At 37.2% G+C, this 12,344-nt stretch overlaps 1 pseudogene; it reads right to left on the bottom strand.

The window, feature by feature from the left end:
• Window positions 1–1,339: 1,339 nt before the first annotated feature.
• Window positions 1,340–1,627, bottom strand: LOC149991302 (mesoderm induction early response protein 1 pseudogene; annotated as a pseudogene).
• Between the last annotated feature and the right edge of the window lie 10,717 nt (window positions 1,628–12,344).

The following is a 12,344-nucleotide window of genomic DNA, read 5'->3' as shown; positions in this document are numbered from 1 at the left end:
AATCCATGCTTTCAAATCCATATCTGATAGTTGGCTCCCCTCTATTTCATTTAGCACTCTTTCTGGGGATTCTACCTTTCCTTTTGATGGGGGGTTGTTTCTCTGTCTCCCCATTTTTGTGACTCCTATTGTTTGTTGGTTCTTCTTAGAATGATCTGCACTTCCTGGATCTGCCCCTGGTGGCGTCAGATCCTGTACCAGTCTGGGCCTAGGCAGCCTGTTGGAGACTTCCAGGGATCTACTGCCTTTGTCTGACTCCTTCAGTTGTTATTCTATTCAATCTGTGATTAGCCGTCAGGCTTAAGGACCATGGGTGTGGCAGCTTAATTCCTGTAGGCAGGGCTTTTGCTTCTCCTCAAGCTGACGCCACTTGGCCAGGAATGGTCTGCCTGCAGTGTGGGGATGAGTCAGCACTGGGACCCGGCTGGCCGCTTCCCCAGCTCTCCCCTCAAAGCCACCACACCAAACTCTCCCCAAGCATTTCCTGTCCTCTCTGTCTTCCCTCTGCTTGTGCACAGGGTAAGTGGGGGCAGAATATTTTCATATGTGATCTGCTTAAGAGCTCTTTTTCTCCAGCTGTTTCTCTCCAGCTAGCAAGAAACCCTGTGGCTTTTCGCTTTTCTCAGCTGGATACTATTTTACTTTCCACTCTGTTGCTGTAGGCTGGGAAGCTCAGCTGGGGGTTTAGACCCTGTCCTTCTCAGGGGGAATCCCCGGCTGCTGAGCTGTTTTTCAGTCCCTTCAGCTGCTACCCGTGTGACGCCAGCCAGCCCCTTCCGCGTCTCCGCACTCCCTACCGGTCACGTTGTGATGTATCGGCCTTTTCTGTCTCTCCGTGGTTATAAGACTTTTCTCCAGCTAGTGTTCGGTTGGTTATTCCAGATGATTTCTCCAAAATTACGTTGTAAATCCAGACTAGTTCTGGGAGGAAGTTAGTGTAGCTTCCACTTACTCCTCCGCCATCTTGTCTGTACTTTTATATTTTATTTGTATCTACAAATGCCAACAGGAATCTCTGCTGGAAACATGGAGCTTACCGTAATTTCCTTTCTCCAGTATTCTGATAGAATATACTCTTCATCTTCTTCATATTCACCTTCTATTTCTCTACTTATATCAAAATATTTACATTGACATGGGTGGATTATTTCCTGTGCATCTTGAGAATTAACATGTTATAATGAATCATCATTGGATGACTGAGTTTCATCCTCTTGACTTGGTGAATCCTTATGTTCTCTTTATTTTTTCTACTACAGCCACTGTGATCATCATTATCAACATCTTCATAATCTTCACCTTCATCCTCTTCTTCATCCTCCTCATTTTTTTCTGGTAGTCAACTAGTACTATCATAACTATAAAGACTGAGAAGTTCATGAACTGGCATGTCATCTTCCCTTGCAAGGTTCTTTAATTCAGACCTGAAGTTTGTTACTCTTTCTATCATTTCTTTTTTAACTGTTCATTCATCATCAAAATCATGAACTAGCATGCCAGCTGTTGGATAAAATTCATGGTCATCTGATGTTGCTGAACCTTCTGGACCTGAAGAATCAACAGATGGCTGGTAATTTGACAGGAAAGGAGTCCACAAAGAGTCTATAAACCAATTAAACATAAACATCTGATACACATTTTTTTTACCAAACTCTGGAAGTTGTTCACTCATCAGCAGTGCTAAAACACAACATCACATCCATCTTGTCTGCATTAAACCTCAACCAGTTGGTTCTTAGCCATGTCTGAAACTGAGCAAGGCACTGGGAGCATCGAGCCACGCCATAGCTGCAGCCACCACCTTCGCTGGAACCGTCACAGCCTGAAGAAGCCCCATCCATCCACCTGCAGCTGGGGAGACTCAGAACCTGGGAGGAGCCTTGGGTTGGGGCTTCCCACCTTCTTCTTCTAGTCATCTCCCTGAGCTTCCTCTTCTATAAATAAAATCTTTTTTTAAAAAAATATGGCCTGACTGACTGACTTGCTTCCAAAGAATAAAGTATGTGTGGCAAGAAGGGTAACTTTACATAAAGAAACCCAGCAAACACAGCTTAGCCAGATTATAAAAGTAAACTTCACCATTGACAAAGCATGTTGATAGCATGTACCATTAATATGATGTGATGAGAAGGGCACTTCACTTTTTCAGTATTTTTCCTCAAACCAATAACTCCAGTTTAATCATGGTTAAAAAAAATCAGACAAACTGAAATAGAGGAGCATCTACAAAATATCTGGCCAGTACTTCAAAAGTTCCAATGTCATGAGAAAGAAGGAAAGAATGAGAACTGTTACAGATGAGAGGAGACTATACAGAAGTGGTGACTAAATGAGATGTCATTTCTTGGAAGTGATCCTAGAACAGAAAAGGAACACTAGTGAAGAAGAAAAAATTGGTGACCTCCAAGTGTGGAATTTATTTAATAGAAATGTAATAATGTGAGTTTCTTATTTTTTTCAACTATATAATGATAATGTAAGAAAAAATGGATGATGAGAATGTGATAATTCTCTATAGTATCTTTGCAAGTGTCCTATAAATCTGAAGTTACACCAAAAATAAATATTTCTTTTAAAAAATCAAGTATACTTCTATATACCAGTATAACCATTCCAAAAATAAAATTTAAAAAACACTTTTTATTCATAATACCATCGAAAGTAAAATGCATAGGAATAAGTTTATCAAAAAATATAAGCTTAATCCAGTGAAAACTATAAAATATTATTGAGTAAAGCTCTAAGTAAGTGGATTAGTATTTTATAATGATGAATTTTAAAACTCAATATAGTTAAGATGATGTATATATTCAACACATTTCTTCTCAAAATTCCAGCAGGCTCTTTATCTTTTGCAGAAATATACAAGCTGGTTCTAAAATTTATTTGGAATTGTAAAGATACCATTTTAGCCAAATCAATATTTAAAAATAAGGAAAAAGTAGAATGTCTTTCACTGCCGGATTTCAAAATCTACTATAAAGCAGTTGTCAAAGGTGGTACCAGCATAAGGATAAACATATAAATCAATGAAACAACAGAGAATCCAGAAATTAACCCTTATATTGATGGTTACTTTATTGTTAATAAAGATGTCAAGGGCATCCAATGGAAGAAAGGAGAACCTTTTCAACAACTGATGCTATGACAATTGGATATCCACATGCAAAAAAATTAATTTAGACCCTTACCTCACACCATACACAAAAAATAACTCTAAATGAGTTAGAGACCTAAATATAAGATATATAAATTATTAAAATTTTCGAAGAAAATATTGGAAAAAAATCTTCATGATCCTACGTGAGATCAAGAGTTCTTAAATACACTTCTGGCCAAGATGGAGGCATAAATACACATGCTGCATCTCCTCATATCTAAAAAGGAATTTACAACCACTTTAAAGCTAAAAAACAAACAAACAGACAAACAAAAACAGAGAATCAAAACTATAGGGAAATTCAGCAAAGAAATAAAGAAGAAATAATCAACCAGAAAGGTAGGAGAGGCAGAGCCTGGGTGATGCTGGGGTGGAGAGAAAGAGGAGCAGAGCAGCCACTTCTGGGCAGTGCTCAGCAGGCAGCATGGCTAGAGGCACCAGACCTTGCGAGAGCATGGCTGATGGGAACGTGGTGGATGGGTGCAGCTAGCAGTACAGTGACTGTAGCCATGGCGAAAAACACAGTCATACAGTTTAAACTCGAGAAGTGATCCCAGTCCCAGACTAGACTGCGTAGCTTGTGGTTTCAATGCGGGGGGGAAATAGAGCAGTATTTCTTCTGACTGTGAAAGCCAGGGGGTTGGGGCAGAGGAAGAAGCTACCAGTCTCGAAAAGGAGGCAGCTTGCTGAGTACAGGAAGGGGGAGAAGTGCCTGGAAAAGTGGCGGAAACCGGCGCTGTTCCCTTTCAGACCCCTCCCCCACATCCAGTGCCAAAATGCAGTGAAACAGGCACCAGCAATAACAAAAACCTAAGGCTCTGCCCCCTATAACATAACACATGTGATGGCCCTACCCAAATCACAGAGGCAAACACAGAAAGCTTTTATGATGAGGACACAGACAAGTATGGCCCAGAAGAGGGGGTAGACCAAGGTCCCAGTGACACAACTAAGCAACAAGCAGATAGCGCACCTAACAGATAAGGAGATAGTGAACTTAATAGATGCACATTTAAGGCACTGGTGATAAAGATGCTCACAGACTTGACAGAAAAATATTTAAACAGAACAAGGAAAGAATGAAGGCTATCCTGACTGAAATGAAGGAAAATCCACATGAAACAAGTGGTGAAGGAAAGGAAACCAGGGTTCAAATAAACAAATTAGAACACAAGGAAGAAACAAATAGTCAACCAGTACAGATGGAGGAAACCAGAATTGAAAAAAATGAGGAGAGCCTTAGCAACCTCTGGGATAGCTTTAAATGTACCAATATCCGAATCACAGGGGTGCCAGAAAGTGAAGAGAGAGAACAAGAAATTGAAAAATTATGCAAAAAAATAATGAAGAAAAACTTCCCCAATTTGGGGGAGGAAATGGATATACGGGTCCAGGCAGCACACAGAGTCTCAAACAAACTATAGCCCGGGAGGACCACACCAAGACACATCATAATTAAAATGCCAATGATGAATGATGAAGAGAGAATGTTAAAAGCAGCAAGAGAGAAAAGGAGAGTTACCTACAAAGGGGTACCTATTAGACTGTCAGATGATTTCTCAAAAGGAACTTTGCAGGCAAGAAGGGACTGGCAGGAAGTATTCAAAGTGATGAAAAGCAAGGACCTACAACCAAGATTAGTCTATCCAGCAAAACTATCATTCAGAATGGAAGGGTAGAGAAAATGCTTCCCAGACAAGGTAAAGCTGAAGGAGTTCATCATCACCAAGTGATTATTATATGAAACATTAAAGGGACTTATTTAAGAAAAAGATCAGAACTATGAACATTAAAGTGAAAACAATATCACAACTATCAACAACAGAAGCTAAGGAATGGAAATAAATGGAAACTAAGCAGACAACCATAGTGGGAACAGAATCATAGGTATGGGGAGCATGGGAGGAGGAGCTCAGCTGGGAGGGGGAAGGTGGGAAAGGGAGGGAAATGGTACAGGAATTAAGGAGCATAGTACAAGGGTGCAGAATGGACAGGGGGATGTGGGGGGATGTTGTAAAGAACTTATATGAACAACCCATGGACATGGATCAAAGCTGGGGGACTGCTGGAGGGAGGAGGATTGCTGGGTGAAGGGAAGCAAAAGGAAAAGAAATTGGGATAACTGTTACAGCATAATCAATGAAACATACAAAAAATTTAAAGTCTAAAAAAAGAGTTCTTAAATACAGCACCAAAAAATGCAATCCACAAAAAAATGATAATGGGACTTTATAAAAATTCAAAATTTTTCCCTTTAAAAGATACTATTAAGAAAATTAAAAGACAAGCCATAGACTGAAAGAAAATATTTGTAAATCATATATCTGATAAGAGTTTAGTATCCAGGAGAACTCTTACAACTCAAAAGCAAAAGGACAACTCAAATTAAAAATGAACAAAGGATATGAGTAGATATTTCTCAAAATCAGATATACAAATGGTCAACAAGAACAAAAAAAATATGCTCAACCTCATCAGTCAAAAGGAAATGCAAATCAAAATTACAATGAGATACCACTTCACACCTACTAGGATGGCTATAATTTTTTAAAAGAAAACCAAAATCAGAAAATAGCAAGTATTGGTGAAGATGTGGAGAAATTGGGTTTTTCATATATTGCAAATGGGGATGTAAAGTGGTTCAGCCACTGTGGAAAAGAGTTTAGCAGTTACTCAAAAAGTTCAACATAGTGTTAACCTATGACTGGGCAATTCAACTCCTAGGTATATATTTAATAGAACTGAAAATAGGTGGTCAAACAAAAAATTGCACACAAATATTCATTGCAGCACTATTCATAGTAGCCTAAAGAGGGAAAAAATCAACTGGTGAATAGATAAACAAGATGTGATATAAACATATGGCTGAACATTATTCTGCCATCAAAAGTACTATGCATACTACATCATGGATCAACATCATCAAAATGGCCATACTACCCAAAACAATTTACAGATTCAATGCAATCCCTATTAAAATACCAATGACATATTTCACTGACCTAGAACAAATCCTCCAAAATTCATATGGAACCAAAAAAGACCCCTAATAGCAAAAGCAATCTTGAAGCAGAAGAACATAGCAGCAGGAATCACGATACCAGACATCAAACAATACTACAAAGCCACTGTGATCAAAACAGTCTGGCACTGGCATAAGAACAGAAATATAGATCAGTGGAACAGAATAGAGAGCCCAGAAATAAACCCAGGACTCTATGGACGACTAATATTTGATAAAGGAGGAAGAAACTTAAAATGGAGTTAGAAGAGCCTCTTTTATTTATTTATTTATTTATTTATTTATTTATTTATTTATTTATTTATATTATTTTTTTATTTTTGGTTTTTCAGTCACAGTTCTCCCATTTTTCCCCCATTGCTCCCCCCCCCCGAGCCCACCCCTTCTCCCACAATCATATCCCTCACCGTTGTCCATGTCCATGAGTCATTTATACACGTTCCTTGACTAAACCCCTCCCTTACTTATCCCGCTTCTCTCCCTCCCCCCTCCCCCCCATTGACTGTATTCTGCTCTTTGTTCTATTTAGTTCTTTTGTTTGTGTTGTTCTTTAGTTTCCTGTATTAGGTGATATCATATGGTATTTTTCTTTCTTTGCCTGGATTATTTCACTAAGCAAAACTCTTTCTAGTTCCATCCATGTTGTTGCAAATGGCAGGAGTTCCTTCTTTCTTTCTGCTACATAGTATTCCATTGTGTAAATGTACCACAGTTTTTGGATCCACTCATCAACAGATGGGCACTTAGGTTGTTTCCAGCACTTAGCTATTGTAAACAGTGCTGCAATGAACATAGGGGTGCATAAGTTCTTTTGAATTGGTGTTTCAAGATTCTTCGGGTATAATCCTAGTAGTGGAATCGCTGGGTCAAAAGGCAGTTCCATTTTTAGTTTTTTGAGATAATTCCATACTGTTTTCAATAGTGGCTGTACCAGTCTGCATTCCAACCAATAGTGCAGTAGGGTTCCGGTTTCTCTACATCCCCGCCAGCACTTGTTGTTTGTTGATTTGTTGATGATGACCATTCTGACTGGTGTAAAATGGTATTTCATTGTGGTTTTTACTTGCATCTCCCTGATGGCTATTGATGTTGAGCATTTTTTCATGTGTCTATGGACCTTCTGTATGTCCTCTTCAGAGAAGTGCTTGTTCGGGTCCTTTGCCCATTTTTCAATTGGGTTGTTTGTTTTCTTGATGTTGAGTCGTATCAGCTCTTTATGTATTTTGGAAATTAGTCCCCTGTCTGTAATATCATTGGCAAATATGTTTTCCCATATGGTTGGTTTCCTTTTCATCTTGCTGATCTTTTCTTTTGCTGAGCAGAAAATTTTTAGTTTGATGTAATCCCATTTGTTTATTTTTCCCTTTATTTCTCTTGTTTTAGGAGATGTATCCATGAAGAAATTGTTATGTGAGATATCTGAAATTTTCTTGCCTATGTTTTCCTCTAGGACTTTTATAGTGTCATGGCATATATTTAAGTCTTTGATCCATCTTGAGTTTATTCTCTTGTGTGGTGTAAGTTGGTGCTCTAGTTTCATTTTTTTTGCAAGTTCCTATCCAGTTCTCCCAGCACCATTTGTTAAAGAGGCTCTTCTCACTTCATTTTGTGTTTCTTCCTCCTTTATCAAATATTAGTTGGCCATAGAGGCCTGGGTTTATTTCTGGACTCTATTCTGTTCCACTGATCTATATGTCTGTTCTTATGCCAGTACCAGACTGTTTTGATCACAGTGGCTTTGTACTATTGTTTGATATCTGATGTTGTGATTCCTCCTGCTGTGTTCTTCTGTCTCAAGATTGCTTTTGCTATTAGGGGTCTTTTTTGGTTTCATATGAATTTTTGGAGTATTTGTTCTAGGTCTGTGAAATATGTCATTGGTATTTCAATAGGGATTGCATTGAATCTGTAAATTGCTTTGGGTAGTGTGGACATTTTGATGATGTTGATTCTTCCCATCCAAGAACATGTTATTTGCTTCCATTTATTTGTATCTTCCTTAATTTCTTTCTTCAATGTTATGTAATTTTCAGAGTATAGGTCTTTTATCTCTTTGGTTAAGTTTACTCCTAGGTACTTTATTTTTCTTGTTGCTATAGTAAATGGTATTTTCTTTTTTATGTCTGTCTCCAATATTTTATTGTTCGTGTACAGAAATGCCTTAGATTTCTGTATATTTATTTTGTACCCTGCTATTTTGCCAAATTCACTTATTATATCAAGTAGTCTTTTAGTGGAGTTTACAGGATTTTCTAGGTATACTATCATGTCATCTGCATATAATGATAGCTTTACTTCTTCTTTCCCAATTTGGATGCCTTTTATTTCTTTTTCTTGTCTGATTGCTGTGGCTAGGACTTCCAACACTATGTTGAATAGGAGTGGAGAGAGTGAACAAACTTGTCTAGTTCCTGAAATCAGGGAGAATGCTTTTAGTTTTTGTCCATTGAGTATGATGTTGGCCTCAGGCTTCTCATATACAGCCTTGATTATGATAAGGTCTGCTCCCTCTATTCCCATTCTGCTGAGTGTTTTCATCATAAATGGGTGTTGTACTTTATCAAATGCTTTTTCTGCATCTATTGATATGATCATGTGATTTTTGTCTTTCATTTTGTTTAATTGATGTATTATATTTATGGATTTGTGAATATTAAACCATCCTTGCATCCCTGGGATGAATCCCACTTGATCTTGATGCATGATCTTTTTGATGTATTGCTGGATCCTGTTTGCCAATATTTTGTTGAGGATTTTAGCATCTATGTTCATCAGTGATATTGGCCTGTAGTTTTCTTTCTTTGTTGTGTCTTGACCTGGTTTGGGGATTAGGATAATACTGGTTTCATAGAAAGAGTTTGGGATTTTCCCCTCTTCTTGGATTTTTCTGAATAGTTTTAAGAGGATAGGAGTTAGTTCTTCCCTAAATGTTTTGTAGAATTCGCCTGTGAAGCCATCCAGTCCAGGGCTTTTGTGTGCAGGGAAATTTTTGATTACTGTTTCAATTTCCTTCTTTGTTATTGGTCTGTTGAAACTTTCCACTTCTTGATTCAGTTTTGGAAGGTTGTATGTTTCTAGAAATTTGTCCATTTCTTCTAGATTGTCAAATTTCTTACCATACAGTTGTCTGTAGTACTTTCTAACTATCATTTGTATTTCTGTGGTATCAGTCGTGATTTCTCCTCTTTTATTTCTGATTTTGTTTTTTTTGAGTCTTCTCCCTTTTTTTCTTAATGAGCCTGGCTAGAAGCTTGTCAATTTTGTTTATTTTTTCAAAGAACCAGCTCCTAGTTTTGTTGATTTTTTGGATTGTTCGTTTCGTGTCTATGTCGTTTAATTCTGCTTTGATCTTGATGATTTCCTTTCTTCTTTTTTCCCTAGGCTTTGTTTGTTGTTGCTGTTCTAGTTCTTGTAGCTTTAGGTTAGGTTTTTTATTTGAGATTCTTCTAGTCTTTTCAGATATGCCTGTATTGCTATGAACTTCCCTCTCAGGACTGCTTTTGACAGGTTTTAGGCTGTTGTGTGTTCATTATCATTAGTTTCCAGAGATTTTTTTTTCTTCTTTGATGTGATTGTTAACCCATTCATTATTTAAGAGCATGTTATTCATCCTCCATGAGTTAGGGTGTCTTTAATTTTTTTCTCTGAGGTTGGTTTTTAGTTTCAGGGCATTGTGGTCTGAAAAGATGCTTGATATTATTTCGATTTTCTTGAATTGGTTGAGGCTTGTTTTGTGTTCTGTTATGTGGTCTATCTTTGAAAATGTCCCATGTGCATTTGAAAAGAATGTATATTTTGCTTCTTTGGGGTGGAAAGTTCTATATATATTACTTAAGTCCATGTGGTTTAGTGTGTTGTTCAATGCCTGTATATCCTTGGTGTTTCTTTTGTTTGATGATCTGTATATTGTTGATAATGGAGTGTTGAAGTCCCCTACTATGAGTGTGTTGTTGTCAATATTCTTCTTCTGGTCTTCCTGTATTTTCTTTATGTATTTAGGTGCTCCTATGTTGGGTGCATATATGTTTATCAAAGTCATATCTTCTTGATGGATTGTTCCTTTAAGTATTATGAAATGTCCTTCTTTGTCTCTTTTTATTGCCCTTGCTTTGAAATCCATTTTGTCTGATATGAGGACTGCTACCCCGGCTTTTTTTCCCGGTCCATTTGATTGGAATATTTTTTTATATCCCTTTACGTTCAGTCTGTGTACATCTTTTGTTTTGAGGTGTGTTTCTTGTAGACAGCAAATATGTGGGTCCTGTTTTCTTATCCATTCTGTTACCCTATGTCTTTTAATTGGACCATTTAATCCATTTACATTTAAGGTTATTATTGATGTGTTTTTATTCATTTCCCTTTCTACCTCTGTTCCTCTCCTCTCTCTCTCTCTTTTTTTTTTTTCCTTCTTTTTTCTTAGAACTCTCCCTTTAGCATCTCTTGCAATGCTGGTTTGGTGGAGATGTATTTTTTTAGTCTTCCTTTGTCTGAGAAACTCCTTATTTCACCTTCTATTTTGAATGAGAGCCTTGCTGGGGAGAGTATTCTTGGTTGTAGGCCTTTGTTTTTCATTGCTTGAAATATTTTTGACCATTCCCTTCTGGCTTGTAATGTTTCTGTTGAGAAATCAGTTGATAGCCTTATCGGAGCTCCCTTTTATGTTATTTGCTGTTTTTCTCTTGCTGCTTTTAGGATTCTCTCTTTGTCTTGGAATGTTGCCATTTTAATTATGATATGCCTTGGAGTGGGTTTTTTTTGGGTTCCTCTTCATTGGAACTCTCTGTGCTTCCTGAACTTGTATAACTTTTTCTCTCATCAGGTTCGGAAAATTTTCTGTCACTATTTCTCCTATCAGTTTTTCAATTCCATGCTCCTTTTCTTCTCCCTCTCTTATTCCTATGATCCTGATATTACTTTTTTTTAATGCTATACTGTAATTCCCTTACATCTTGTTCATACTTTTTCAATCTTTTTTCATTTTGCTATATTGTCTGGGAGTGTTTCTTTATATTATCTTCTAACTAACTAATCTGATCCTCTGCTTCGTTTAGTCTGCTTTTGACTGATTCTACTGTGTTTTTCAGTTCAGAGATTGAATTCTTCATTACTTCCTGGTTCTTGTTAATATTTTCTATGTCTTTTTTTATGCTGGTGTAGTTCTCTGCAAGTTCCCTGTAATTTTCTTGGAGCTTCTGGTAACTTCCTTGGAGGCTGTAATAGTTGTTTTTAAGGTTGTCGAGTATATTGAGCCTCTTTACTACCATTGTTTTAAATTCTATGTCTGACATTTGGGGTATGTCTATTTCATCTATCTCTCTTTCTGATGATTCCTCTTTTCTTTTCATTGAGCGGTTATTTTTGCATATTACCATGTTGGATTCTTCTTGTTTGTTTTTATTTTTTGGGTGACGGTCTGCTTTGACTTCCCACCTTTGTGGTGTGAGATTGTTTATGGTAGATCTGGGGGTTTCAGTGATGCAGTCTCTTTGATCTCCTGAACCTGATGTTCTTGGTTTACCCTTTATGTCATTTGTTTATGCTGTCTGGTTATATTTCAAATGTTCTTTGGTAGGATCTTCCTTCTGGCTAGTTGATTGAGAGTCAGTCTATCCACTTTGTCTTGAGTTCTTTTGTGGAGATGCTGTTAAAAACATAAACACACAGCCCAGGCAGGAGACCCACACCCTCAAAAATATCCCCCACCCTCTATCCCGTTATCGTCAGCCAACAAGCCAGTATTAATATAAATATAAAGAAATTAGAGCTTTTATACTATAAGAAAAATAGATAAGAGTTGTTTTTAGGGAGGAAAAATAAGATTTTTGATAGAGGGGATGATAGATTAATAATAATTGAGACTATGCAAGCCAGTAGGTAATATTTACATTATATGTTAATAAAAATAGAAGAAAAGGATGTAACAATGCAGAATGTAGTAAGAAAGTAGGATTCTATTGTATTGGATTTATATGGTAATTATATTTTATTTATTTAGAGTAAAAGGATGGCTAAACTAGACACACAAACAAATAAACAACGATTAAAAAGGAAGGATGAAAAGGAAAGATTTTATAGAACACATTAGAGATATAATGGGTTTTTTTTCTTTTCTCCTCCCCTCCTCTTTGTTTTTTTCCCTTCCTCTCCCCCTCCTTCTCCCCC

The sequence above is a fragment of the Furipterus horrens genome, unplaced genomic scaffold, assembly GCF_987537825.1.
Source record: "Furipterus horrens unplaced genomic scaffold, mFurHor1.1.pri manual_scaffold_17, whole genome shotgun sequence".
In the NCBI taxonomy this organism is placed as follows: domain Eukaryota; kingdom Metazoa; phylum Chordata; class Mammalia; order Chiroptera; family Furipteridae; genus Furipterus; species Furipterus horrens.
This window is presented reverse-complemented; position numbering and strand designations above follow the sequence as displayed.